Source organism: Carcharodon carcharias, chromosome 17, assembly GCF_017639515.1.
Source record: "Carcharodon carcharias isolate sCarCar2 chromosome 17, sCarCar2.pri, whole genome shotgun sequence".
Classification (NCBI taxonomy): Eukaryota; Metazoa; Chordata; class Chondrichthyes; order Lamniformes; family Lamnidae; genus Carcharodon; species Carcharodon carcharias.
The window spans coordinates 70809154-70821205 of NC_054483.1; the positions used below are offsets into that span (position 1 = coordinate 70809154).

The window sequence follows — 12052 nt, forward strand, 5'->3', positions numbered from 1 at the left end:
TTATCATGCAAAATATTATTTAAATAATACACGTTAAAAAACATACAATCTACACAATTTAGAGATTCTTTGGATTTTATAATCTAGGTGGGGCAATCAAAATGGTACCATGTATTTCTTTGTGTAAGACAACAGGGGTTTGATCAGGAGTTCAACACACTGGCTGATTGCAGTTTTAGAGGTCAGTTTTTCCACAGTATGCTCTTAAGCTGCCAATAACAAGCCAACTATCATTTTCCTGTGACAGTAAGCGACTACACTTCAAAAGTACTTCATTGGCTGTAAAGCATTATAACATGTCCTGAGCTAGGTAAAGGTGCTACATACATATAAGCCTTTATTTCTTTCCTCTTTTTCTCGCCTCAAGTTATTTTTGCTCAACTGTGTCCACCAGAATTATATGCTATCAGGGGCCATGAGAGCAAGCAATTTTCAGCAGATGCTTGCTAATGCTGTTGTGAAGCTCGCATGAGGCGTGTGACAGCAGCTTTTGAATGATCTGAACCATGGCAGTTCCCCACATCACAGCGAAGATTAGGAACTCAGCAGTAGGGGAGATTGCAGGTATGAATCCACGGGCTGAATCCTACCTGGTGGTGCCTTTCGGGTGTGGCAGCTGTTTGCATTTACTGTGAAAACTAATCTGTCCGAATCCACTCTGATTTGGGCTGATGCTGAACATCTAAATCTGATTCTTGCTCATCACCCAACTCGCCATTTAAAACTCAAGGAATTTTGCTTTTCGCAAATGTTTAGAAAGTAACCTCCTGTTGGACTGTTGCTGGGTGGGAGCGGGCGCAGATCCGGTCGCCGCCCGCGATCAACTGTGCACCGCCATTTTGCATGGGCGGGTCTTAATTGGCCTAATACACGGCCGGTAGCGCTCAGCACTACCTGTGCAGGCTGGAGGAGGAGGAAGAGTCGGGGTCTGTGCTTTTTCACGTGCATGCACACAAAAGAGCACAGAAATCTCCCCAAGGCACAGAGCTGCCTCAGGGAGATTAAGTTAACAATGAAACTTCTCAATAAATGACCTAAAAAAATATTTAAATATGCCCCCTCATGTGTCACATGAACTGGAACATGTTTGTGCATTTAATAAAATTTATTTAATTATTTTATTAAACCTTCATCCCGCCCGTGGACGAGGTTTCCTGGAAAACGAGAAGCCGCTTGGGCTTTTTGCCTGCTGCCAACCTTAAGGTTGGACAGGCACCGTTGTTAATGAACTAAATTACTTTCTTAATGGCCTTTGACAGTTCGGCGGGTGCGTGCAATATCGAAATGACATGCAATGACATCGGGATGCACACCCGGCGTCATCTCACGTCATCTTGCGCGTCAGCGTGTCGGGCCCACCCCGCCCCCACATGCCGACAGCAATATTCTGGCCCATGTCCTGTCATAATATGTGGTGGATGCAACATGCTGCACCTCCTCAGCTGTCCATATTCAATATGGTACTTCGCTAATACTTCAAATTCCTCTGAGTGTTTACTCCTTCCAATTACGTCTTTAACAATTCTAAGAACCTCACACAACCACATAATGAGGGCACACTGTCGCAAACTGTTCTTGAGCAAGACCATAAACACCAGTGGTGTAAAACCCACCAACAAGACTTGAATTAATCTAAAACCAAAACTATAGCAGAATCTTGTATTTAAGTAAGCATTTATAATGCATGCCTGAAGGTGCTATGTACTACAGAAAAGAAGAATGATTAATGTTGATAAACATTAATTTTCCTTTCTACATTGGTTCCAGCATGTTCTGGCATTCACACATTAGAATTCCAGAGTAGTAATGAGATCAGATGGCCTTGAAAAATACAGCATGTATGTTGAGACATTTAAGAAGTATTTAGATGAGCACTTGAAACACCATAGCATACAGGACTATGAGACAAGTGCTGGAAAATGGGATTAGAATAGATAGGTGCTTGATGGCCGGCATGGACACGATGGACCGAAGGGCCTGTTTCTGTGCTGCATAACTCTTTGACTATTTCTCCCCATAATGAAATATGGTGGTATATAAAACAAATGATAAAAAATCTAAAAAGGTGTCATTATTGGCACCAATGCTCAATGGAGAATAGCACAGTCAACAATTTCCAACAAAGTTAAAGCCCATGGAATAAAAATGAGAGTGACAACATGGGTACAAAGTCGGCTGACCAGAAAAAAACAGTAGTGGTGAGGTTGATTTTCAGATTGGTGGAAGGTACACAGTATGGTTCCCCAGGGGTTAGTACTAGAAACACAGCTTTTCTTGATATATATTAACTTAAACTTGGGTGTGCCGGGCACAATTTCAAAATTTGCAGATGACACAAATCCTGGGGTTTGTGAGCTGTGAGGAGGATAATGATAGACATCAAGAGAACACGGACAGGCTAGGGGAATGGGTGGACACGTGGCCGATAACATATAATGCAGAGAAGTGTTAAGTGATTCATTTTAGTAGGAAGAGTGAGGAGAGGAAAATAAAGGATACAATTCAAAAGGAGGTGCAGGAACAGAGAGACCTGGCATATATGCAGAAATCGTACAGGTTTAAAAAGTGGTTGAAAAGGCATATGAGATACAGTGCTTTACAAAAGGAAGCATTGAGCACCTTCCTACAGGGGTCGAGCCACTATGCTGGGGTACCTGTTGCTCACTTTGAGCCCTCCCCGAGATTGTCACCAGATTACAGAAGGAACTTGTTGACTTCTTCTGGGGCAAAAGCGTGGTCTGGGTTTCTGCCATGGTGCTGAGTCTTCCACTTAGGGAGGGTGGACAGGCAATTTATGTGCCTTTGCACCCAGGTGATGACTTTGCACCTTTAGACCCCACAGAAATACCTAAGCGTCAAGCCTTCTCCTAGATGGTGTGCGCTGGCGATGGATTGCTTCCACCAGCTGCACCATCTCAATTACAACATGCAGCTCCTGTTTATAAACCTGGGGATGGGGCTGGGAGGGTGGAGGGGGAAATGAGAGACCCTTGCAGGAGTTGCCTGCCTTTTACCAGGAACTGATCAGGGCTGGAACATGGTCATCTCCAGCCAGAGCTATCTCCTGTCAAGAGTGGCAGCAATCATCTGGGACCTGCTGCTCAGGAATCCACACCTCCACCAAGCATGGGGGAGGGACATGCGGGCTGCCAAGGTGACCAGAGTTGGGAACGCACTGGATAATGGTGCAATGAGCTGCATGTTGCCAAAGGAGCTGGCATTACCTGCATCCCCGTGTAGCATCCAGCTCATGGCCAAAGCCTTCGGGAGCCTTAAGAATGTGGTGCTTGGCCCCGATGCACTTGAGGTATCAAGGAGGTTCAGGTGTATGGAGAACTCCTGTCAGAGCTGACCCCCCCATTCGGATCGAATTTCTCATTGGTGTCAGGCCCGAAACTTCCCTCGGGAGCCTTGGATCCACAACATGAACCATCTCTCAAAATCCCCTCTTTGCCACTTCACTCTGAAGAGGGATTTCCAGCATGAGTGGCTCCTGTACATCTTCCACTTACTCACCCTCGCCGGCTGTCCGGGCACTGTGATGTTCCATCCTGCCATCTGGAGGCGGCAGCGGCATATGTGGGGGGCTCCCTATGCAGGAGTCCTCCCTTTGTCCATCAGAGGTTTGGTGTGGAGGGTGCAGCACGCGGCAGTCTCTTGCAATTGACGGTCAAGTCAATTCATGGATTCCCGGGCCATCTGCAGTTCCTGCAGCTTGGAGCAGTCTGTTTCATACAGCATTTATACAGAGCGTGAGAGGTTATAGCCCCTCTTCCATTATCTGAAGGGGCCGCTCCTCAATTTCTGGTTGCTCCAATCCCATGTTCCTGATCTTTGGCTACCCAGTGCAGAGGAGAGCGTGCAGGGTGGGAGGCCCTAAGTTCCTAAGTTTCCTTATGAGGTTTTGGTTTGTTTTTGTTACAATGGGTTAGTGTTGCCTGTTTCATGTGTAAGGACAGCAGTCTTCATAAGCGCTCATCTCAGTGAGGGGCTTTGTTGAACTGCCATAAGATGTCTGCCTCCAAAGGCAGCCGCATGGCACAGTCACATGACCACGGAAAATCAGATGTGACAGTCAGACTGGTTATATTTCAAAACCCAAACAGTGCCCCTTTCAAATGGGGTACTTAATTTTTTTTGGTTTTTCCAAAAGAAGTACAAATAGAGGCATGGGGTGAATTTACAGGGGTCATGTCCCTTGGCTCCAACCCCCCCACTCAAAAAGTCAGTCAGCACCTTGCCAATTTTAAATCCGGCTGCCCTGCAGCAATAATAAAATCGCAGATGGGAGGTGGCAGGAATGGGAAAGGGGGGGAAAGGGGGGGAAAGGTGGCAGGAATGGGGAGGGGGGGGGGGGAAGGAGGGGGCAGCCCTCAGAGGCAGGAAGTCCCACTCTTGAGAGCGGCCAGTCACTCTGATTGGCTGGCAACTCCGTAGTCTCAGCAGCACCAGAAGTAAATAATGACCTCTACAGGCAGCCCCTAGGAAGAAAAACATGGATGCTGGACTTGAAGGTAAATCTGGGCATTTTGATTAAGCAGGGATTGGAGACCCCAGCAAGGGGCAGGGTGAGGGATTTGAGGGGATATGTTTTAGAGGCCAGGGGCAGGCATTTGTGGTGGGGTGGGGCGGGGGGGGGGGGGGGGGGGGGGGGGGGGGGGGGGGGGGTGCCATATAATCTGAGGACCATGCTTCATAGAGCACAGGAGAATCCCGAAAAGAGGTTACACCCCACCCCATCCCCTTACTTCCTGCCTTTAGTCCAAGCAGTGAAACCTGCCAGCCTGGTAGGCTTGCCAACTCTGGCTGGAGATATTCTGTCGGCGGAAGTGACATCACTGAAAGCAGACAGATTCGCGTGAGTGGGTTTGGGACCGCTTGCAATTTCTGTCATTTTAGCAAAGGAGGCCCCAACCCAAACCTCTTTTTATTAAAATAAAACCAACTACTTTGTAACTCTTTCCAGTACAAACACATTTCCATCTGTTTCAGATGAAGTTACATTGTTTCATAGTTTGCCATTGTGAGATTTGAACTCTTGATCTTAGGGTTACAAGCCCAGTACCATAACCACTTGGCTATTTAGGCCAAGCCCAACTACTTTGTAATTCCAGCTTGGGTTTTAGACTTGAAGTTGAAATTGGATCACTAGTCAATTGGGAAGCTTGAACTCACCAACTGTCACTTGCATACAGCTGCTTTGAGTCTCCACAATCAACACCTGTAGCACCCGAAATATCTCCCTGATTAAAGACGTTAACACGAGAAGTGCACATTACTCTGCAGATAAGCCCCCACACCTGGTTTTGGAATGTCCTGGGTAAAGGAAGATCCTATCTGTGGACTCTCAACTCCAGCTCCGGCTTCCTCTTGATCATTTAAAAGTCCCAGGCTGGAGCTGCTGTAATCAATCAGAGCCGCAGCATTACAATGTTGCACTTTCCACTCAGAAGCGCAACACTCGTGTCCAATCCGCAGCGAGCTGGAGTGTCTGAACATTCCATTGGGCTGCGATTGTTAACACCACAGGCATTGAGGGTGCCACAGGCACTGAGTGTGCCACAGGCACAGCCACAGGCCCCACACAGGCACACGTTCAGTGTCAGCTACCTGCATTAAAGATGGAGTGGACCAAACAAACACAGAACCGAGAAAAAAACTCTGCCATGGCAAAGTCCAAAGATGTTTCTGTTTAAAATCTCCTGGAATGCTTTATTTGGCTACCAGGAGATTGTTGCCGATTCCGGTAGACTCCTGGCCATTTTGGGAGGGTTGACGTAGGGCTAGTCACCTTTCTTATGCCTTCCCCCAGCTGCGCATAGTCCAGCAGTAGAAGCAGAATGAGGTTCTTATGGCCACTTAAGGGCTTCAATAGGCTAAACAGCAGGCGGGCTAATCAATGCCTTACCTGACCCCAATAATATGGGGAACAGGTCAGGAGTGGCGGGAAGGTGGTGGGCCAGCCACCCACTTTATTTTATGTGCCCCCCAACCCCTGCCTTCAAGAACACTTTTGGGGGTGGTGGCATAAAATTCACCCCTTAGACTACAAGAGCAAGAAAGTCATGATGAACCTTTAACAAGCACTGGCTCAACCTTAACTGGAGTACCATGTCCAATTTTGGACACCACACTTTAGGAAGGATGGGAAGGCTTTAGAGAGGGCGCAGAATAGATTTCTGAGAATGGTCCGAGGGATGAAGGCTTTAGTTACGTGGATTGAAAAAGTTGGGGTCGTTCTCGTTGGAGAAGAATAAGTTGAGAGGAGGTTAGATACAGGTGTTAAAAATCATAAGGGGTTTAAACAGAGTAGGTAGGGATAAACTGTTCCTATTGGCGAAAGGGTCGAGTTCCACAGAACACATTTCAGGTGATTGGCAAAAGAACCAAATGCAGCATGAAGAAAAGCTTTTTCCACATCAAGAGGTCAGGATCTGGAATGCACAGCCTGAAGGGGTTGTGGAGGTAGATTCAAATCAGGGTTTCCAAAAGGAATGAAAAGCACCTGAGAAGAGAAAATTTGCAGGACAACAAAGAAAGGACAGGAGAATGGGATGAGCTAAATTGTTGCTGTGGAGAGCCAGAAGGAGCAAGTGGCCAAAAGGTTGTCTTCTGGGTTGTAACCATTCTATGATTCCATTATGCTGAGTTTTCAGCTGTGGTAGAAAAATTCACACTCAGGCTATTCGGCCCACCTGGTTTAAAATAAGCATAGCTTGGGGTGAGATCTCAGTCATCTGTGAGTGTCAGCCATAGCTCAGTTGGTAGTATTCTTGCCTCTGAGTTACAAGATTCCAGGTTCAAGTCCCACTCCAGGGCTTGAGCTCAAAAATCAAAGCTGACACTCCAGTGTCCATATTTATCCCTCAATCAACTTCACAAGAAAAATCACATTTTTTGGTCATCATTGCTTTATTAATTGTGGGAGTTTGCTGTGTGCATTTTGGCTGCCATATTTCCTACATTTGTGACTACACTTCAAAAAAATCCTTCTTTTTCTATGAAGTGTTTTGAGATGTTTGATCACTGTGAAAAGTGCTATATTTCCAGGATTTAGATATTTCAGGCAGGATAGAGAGGGATGTAGAAGAGGTGGGGGGGTTGCACTGCTGATTAAGGGGAATATCACAGCTGTACGATAGGAGGACACCTCGGTGGGCTCATGCAGCGAGGCAATATGGGTAGAGCTTCGGAATAGGAAGGGTGCAGTCACAGTGTTGGGGGTTTACTATAGGCCTCCCAATTGCTGGCGGGAGAATGAGGAACAGTTACATAGGCAGATTTTGGAAAGATGTAAAAGCAGTAGGGTTGTTGTGGTGGGTGATTTTAACTTTCCTATATTGACTGGGAATCACTTAGTGCTAGGGGTTTGGATGGTGCAGAATTTATAAGGTGCATCCAGGAGGGCTTCCTGAGACAATATGTGGATAGTCCAACTAGGGAAGGGGCAATACTGGACCTGGTATTAGGGAATGAACCTGGCCAAGTGGTCGAAGTTTCAGTACGGGAGCATTTCGGGAAAAGTGACCATAATTCAGTAAGTTTCAAGGTACTGGTGGATAAGGAAAACAGGAGTCCTCGGGTTAAGGTACTTAATTGGGGGAAGTCTAATTATAACAATGTTAGGCAGGAACTGAGGAATCTAAACTGGAGGCGGATGTTTGAGGGCAACAACTGACATGTGGGGGGCTTTTAAACGTCAGTTGATAAGAATTCAGGACCGGCATGTTCCTGCTAGGATGAAGGATAAGCATGGCAAGTTTCAGGAACCTTGGATAACAAAGGATATTGTGAGATTAGTCAAAAAAAGGAAAGCATTTGAAAGGGCTAGAAGGCTGGGAACAGATGAAGCCCGTGGAGAATATAAAGAAAGTAAGAAGAAACTTAAGCAAGGAGTCAGGAGGACTAAAAGGGGCAACCAGGATTAAGGAAAATCCCAAGGCCTTTTATACATATGTAAAAAGCAGGAAAAGGGTAGGACCACTCTGGGACAGAGGTGGGAATCTGTGTGTGGAGCCAGAAGAAATGGGAGAGATACTAAATGAATACTTCTCATCAGTATTCACCAAAGAGAAGGACTTAGCGGTCGATTTGTCTAGGGAAGACTGCATAGATAGCCTGGATCATGTTGAGATCAAAAAAGAAGTGTTAGGCATCTTGAAGAATATTAAGGTGGATATGTCCCCAGGGCCAGATGGGATCTACCCCAGAGTACTGAGGGAGGCAAGGGAGGAGATTGCTGGGGCCTTGACAGAAATTTTTATATCCTCACTGGCTACGGATGAGGTCCCAGACGACTGGAGAATGGCCAATGTTGTTCCATTGTTTAAGAAGGGTAGCAGGGATAATCCAGAAAATTACAGGCCGGTGAGCCTTACGTCAGTGGTGGGAAATTATCGGAAATTATTGTAAGCAAATGGGCATATTAGTGAGAGGCAGCATGGTTTTGTGAAGGGGAGGTCGTGTCTCACTAACTTGATTGAGTTTTTCGAGGAAGTGACAAAGATGATTGACGATGGAAGGGCAGTGGGTGTTATATACATGGATTTCAGTAAGGCCTTTGACAAGGTCCCTCATGGCAGACTGGTACAGAAGGTAAAGTCGCACGGGATCAGAGGTGAGCTGGCAAGATGGATACAGAATTGGCTTGGTCATAGAAAACAGAGTGTAGTAGTGGAAGGGTGCTTTTCTGAATGGAAAGCTATGACTAGTGGAGTTCCACAGGGATCAATGCTGGGACCTTTGCTGTTTGCAGTATACATAAATGATTTGGAGGAAAATGTAACTAGGCTAATTAGTAAGTTTGCAGACAACACTAAGGTTGGAGGAGTTGCAGATAGTGAAGAGGATTGTCAAAGGATACAACGGGATATAGATCGGTTGGAGACTTGGGCGGAGAAATGGCAGATGGAGTTTAATCCAGACAAATGCTAGGTAATGCATTTTGGAAGGTCTAACACAGGCAGGAATTACACAGTAAATGGCAGAACCCTTAAGTGCATCGACGGGCAGAGGGATCTGGGTGTACAGGGCCGCAGGTCACTGAAAGTAGCAAAGCAGGTGGATAAGGTAGTCAGGAAGGCATATGGCATGCTTGCCTTCATTGGCAGGGGTTTTAAGTATAAAAGCTGGGAAGTCATGCTGCAGCTACAGAACCTTGGTTAGGCCACACTTGGAATATTGCATGCAATTCTGGTCACCATATTACCAGAAGGATATGGAGATGTTGGAGAGGGTGCAGAGGAGGTTTACCAGGATGATAAAAACAAAAAAACTGCGGATGCTGGAATTCAGTTCGGTCGAAGGGTCATGAGGACTCGAAACGTCAACTCTTTTCTTCTCCGCTGATGCTGCCAGACCTGCTGAGTTTTTCCAGGTAATTCTGTTTTTGTTTACCAGGATGATGCCTGGTCTGGAGGTTATTAGCTATGAGGAGAGGTTGGAGAAACTCGGATTGTTCTCACTAGAGCAACGGAGATTAAGGGGTGACTTGATAGAAGTTTACAAAATTATGAGTGGCATGGACAGAGTAGATAGTCAGAAGCTTTTTCCCAGGGTGGAAGAGTCAATTACTAAGGGACATAGATTTAAGGTGAGAGGAGAAAACTTTAGAGGAGATGTGCGGGGCAAGTTTTTTACGCAGAGGGTAGTGAGTGTCCGGAATTCGCTGCCAGAGGAGGTGGTGGAAGCAGGTACGATAGTGGTGTTTAAGAGGCAGCTTGACAAATACATGAATAGAATGGGAATAGAGGGATACGGACCCTGGAAGTGCAAAATGTTTTAGTTGACGGGCAATATGATCAGCGCAGGCTTGGAGGGCCGAAGGGCCTGTTCCTGTGTTATATTTTTCTTTTTTCTTTTGTTCTATCAATGCAAGACTTTTTTATTACACTTCAAAGACATTTTATTGGCTGTAAGGCACTTCAGGATATCCCGAGGTTGTGAAAGGTGCTACATAAATCTCTTACACAAATCTCTTATAAATCTCTTATACGGGCATGAAACACCATACTATATGCAGAATTCATTTTTAACAAGATATATTGTTTTATTTAAGCTTTGACAGAAACATGTGTTTAGCTCCATGAGTGGCTCATTGTAAGGATAATCCACATCCCCAACAGCTTGCCATTCCTGGGCTATCAATGTCGCACACCAGCTGACACAGGGCTAGATTAGAAAATTCTGCTTCATGTTGGATTAGCTGTGACCACAGGTAGATTGAGAAATTAGTGCAAAAAACCATATACTTCAATCTTTCTTATCTCTCAAGGTGCTGTTTGCAACCTACAACCACAGAGGGATGGCGTCTGGAATTGGAAATGGAGAACAGCTGTTCCTTGAATTATAACTTGCGCCGACGAATTATTTTTTGACGAGGCATAGAAAAAGCAGGAACAGCTGCTGCAAAGCTAAAATCATCAAGTACAGTCTTGTCATCACCTGCAGAACTGTTTCCAAACAAACACATTTACACTAGTAGCAGTTAACTACCCATTTAGAATGGCTGTGATTTAGTTTTTACATTCAATAAATGCTTCTTCAATGGACTTAGTTGGTACAATCACATCTAGAGCAAGTAATGTTCGTGCTGACTGAAAATTACAAATACTAAGAAGAGAGTTCCTTGGAATGCTTTTTGTCACGCTGTGTTAAAAGGTGCGACTTGTCAGTTCTCAGTTCATGTACTTCAGGCCCGAAGGAAGAGAGGAAGACAAGTCATAGTTCATTTCAACCCATCTCTGTCTGTCCTGAGAAAGAGCAACCTTATAATGGGAGTGGTAGAGAATTTGGTCTGAGCAGCACAGAGATGAAAGACAAGAAACAATAGAAAACAGACATCTAGTTCAAATCACACTGAGGCTTGCAGTTAAGCTTCTGAATCTGTTTTGGAGCATGTTTGCAAGTAATATCATAATCTTACCCTAATCATAACTTTTTAAAAAAAATATTTTTCTAAGCTTGCAGTTACAGTAAGCTTTTAGTGTACCAGTATTTGGAGATAAGCGAGTTGACCCTGCTGGTAGTCCTTCTCTCAGCAGAATCGCCTAACAGTGACTCTCAGATTCTTCAGGAATCAATGAGATGAAAATGACATGAGTTCTATAAGGAACCACTGTGCCACATTATCACCCAGGCAGTGGTTGAAAATTACCACTGCATGGAAAATACACATTCTACATTCTACCACTGTGGTGTACACGGAGCAGCATCAGTCACACACATAGCAGTGGACAAAAAAATCTTACAATTCTAAGAAATTGCCACAACACCATGCAAAAGCAGAATGCTGAACAATTCATCTAATCTGTTGAATTATGGAAGCCAAATACACATTCCAAAAACAATTTGGAATTTTACAGCAGTGTTCTTTCCCTATAATTTTTGGAACCAATTGTCATCTTTGAGAACATATTCTTATCGAAGTATGCAAACCACTTTGCTTGTATGTGGGAAAGAAATCATCACAACAACAAATGAACACAGCAAGTTGTTACATTTAAATGCCATTTAAAATATAGTGCATACGATGATTCAGAATCAGAGTACACCTCAAGGAAAAGTGAGAGACAGACAAAAAAGCTAGGCAGTACAGTACTGGGCAAGAAGATATTAGGTCTTGTATCTTGGAAACATAATTATTTGTAACTATGGAATTTGTTTGGCATCACACACTTCTCATTAAAGGATGAAAATAGATGTAACTAAATCATGTGCAGGAACTTTGCCAACAGCATATTCTATAGTTTAGTGCCAAATCTGATGTAATTCAATTGTAACATAGGAAGGCAAAGGACTGAAATCTTTTCCAGCTAAAGTAATGGTCTTAATCACACTGAATGTAACAAAACAGACACTAGTCTGGAAGTCAGAAAGGCCCAGTGTGAACACAAACTACCTAAGAAATCACCTAATAAACTGGACACTATTTAAGGTTAATACATAACATAGAAACCCATCTCATTCTGCCCAGTTCAAAAAAGAATTATGATCTCAATAACAGAGAAGCAAGTATATACATACACAGGTCTCCCATAAAGTCATTCATTAT

At 44.6% G+C, this 12052-nt stretch overlaps 1 protein-coding gene across 2 annotated transcripts in view; it reads right to left on the bottom strand.

Annotated features, from left to right (window-relative positions):
• The window catches only part of vwa2 (von Willebrand factor A domain containing 2), a 91153-nt gene that overhangs the window by 61847 nt on the left and 17254 nt on the right, over positions 1 to 12052 (bottom strand). The window lies entirely within an intron of this gene.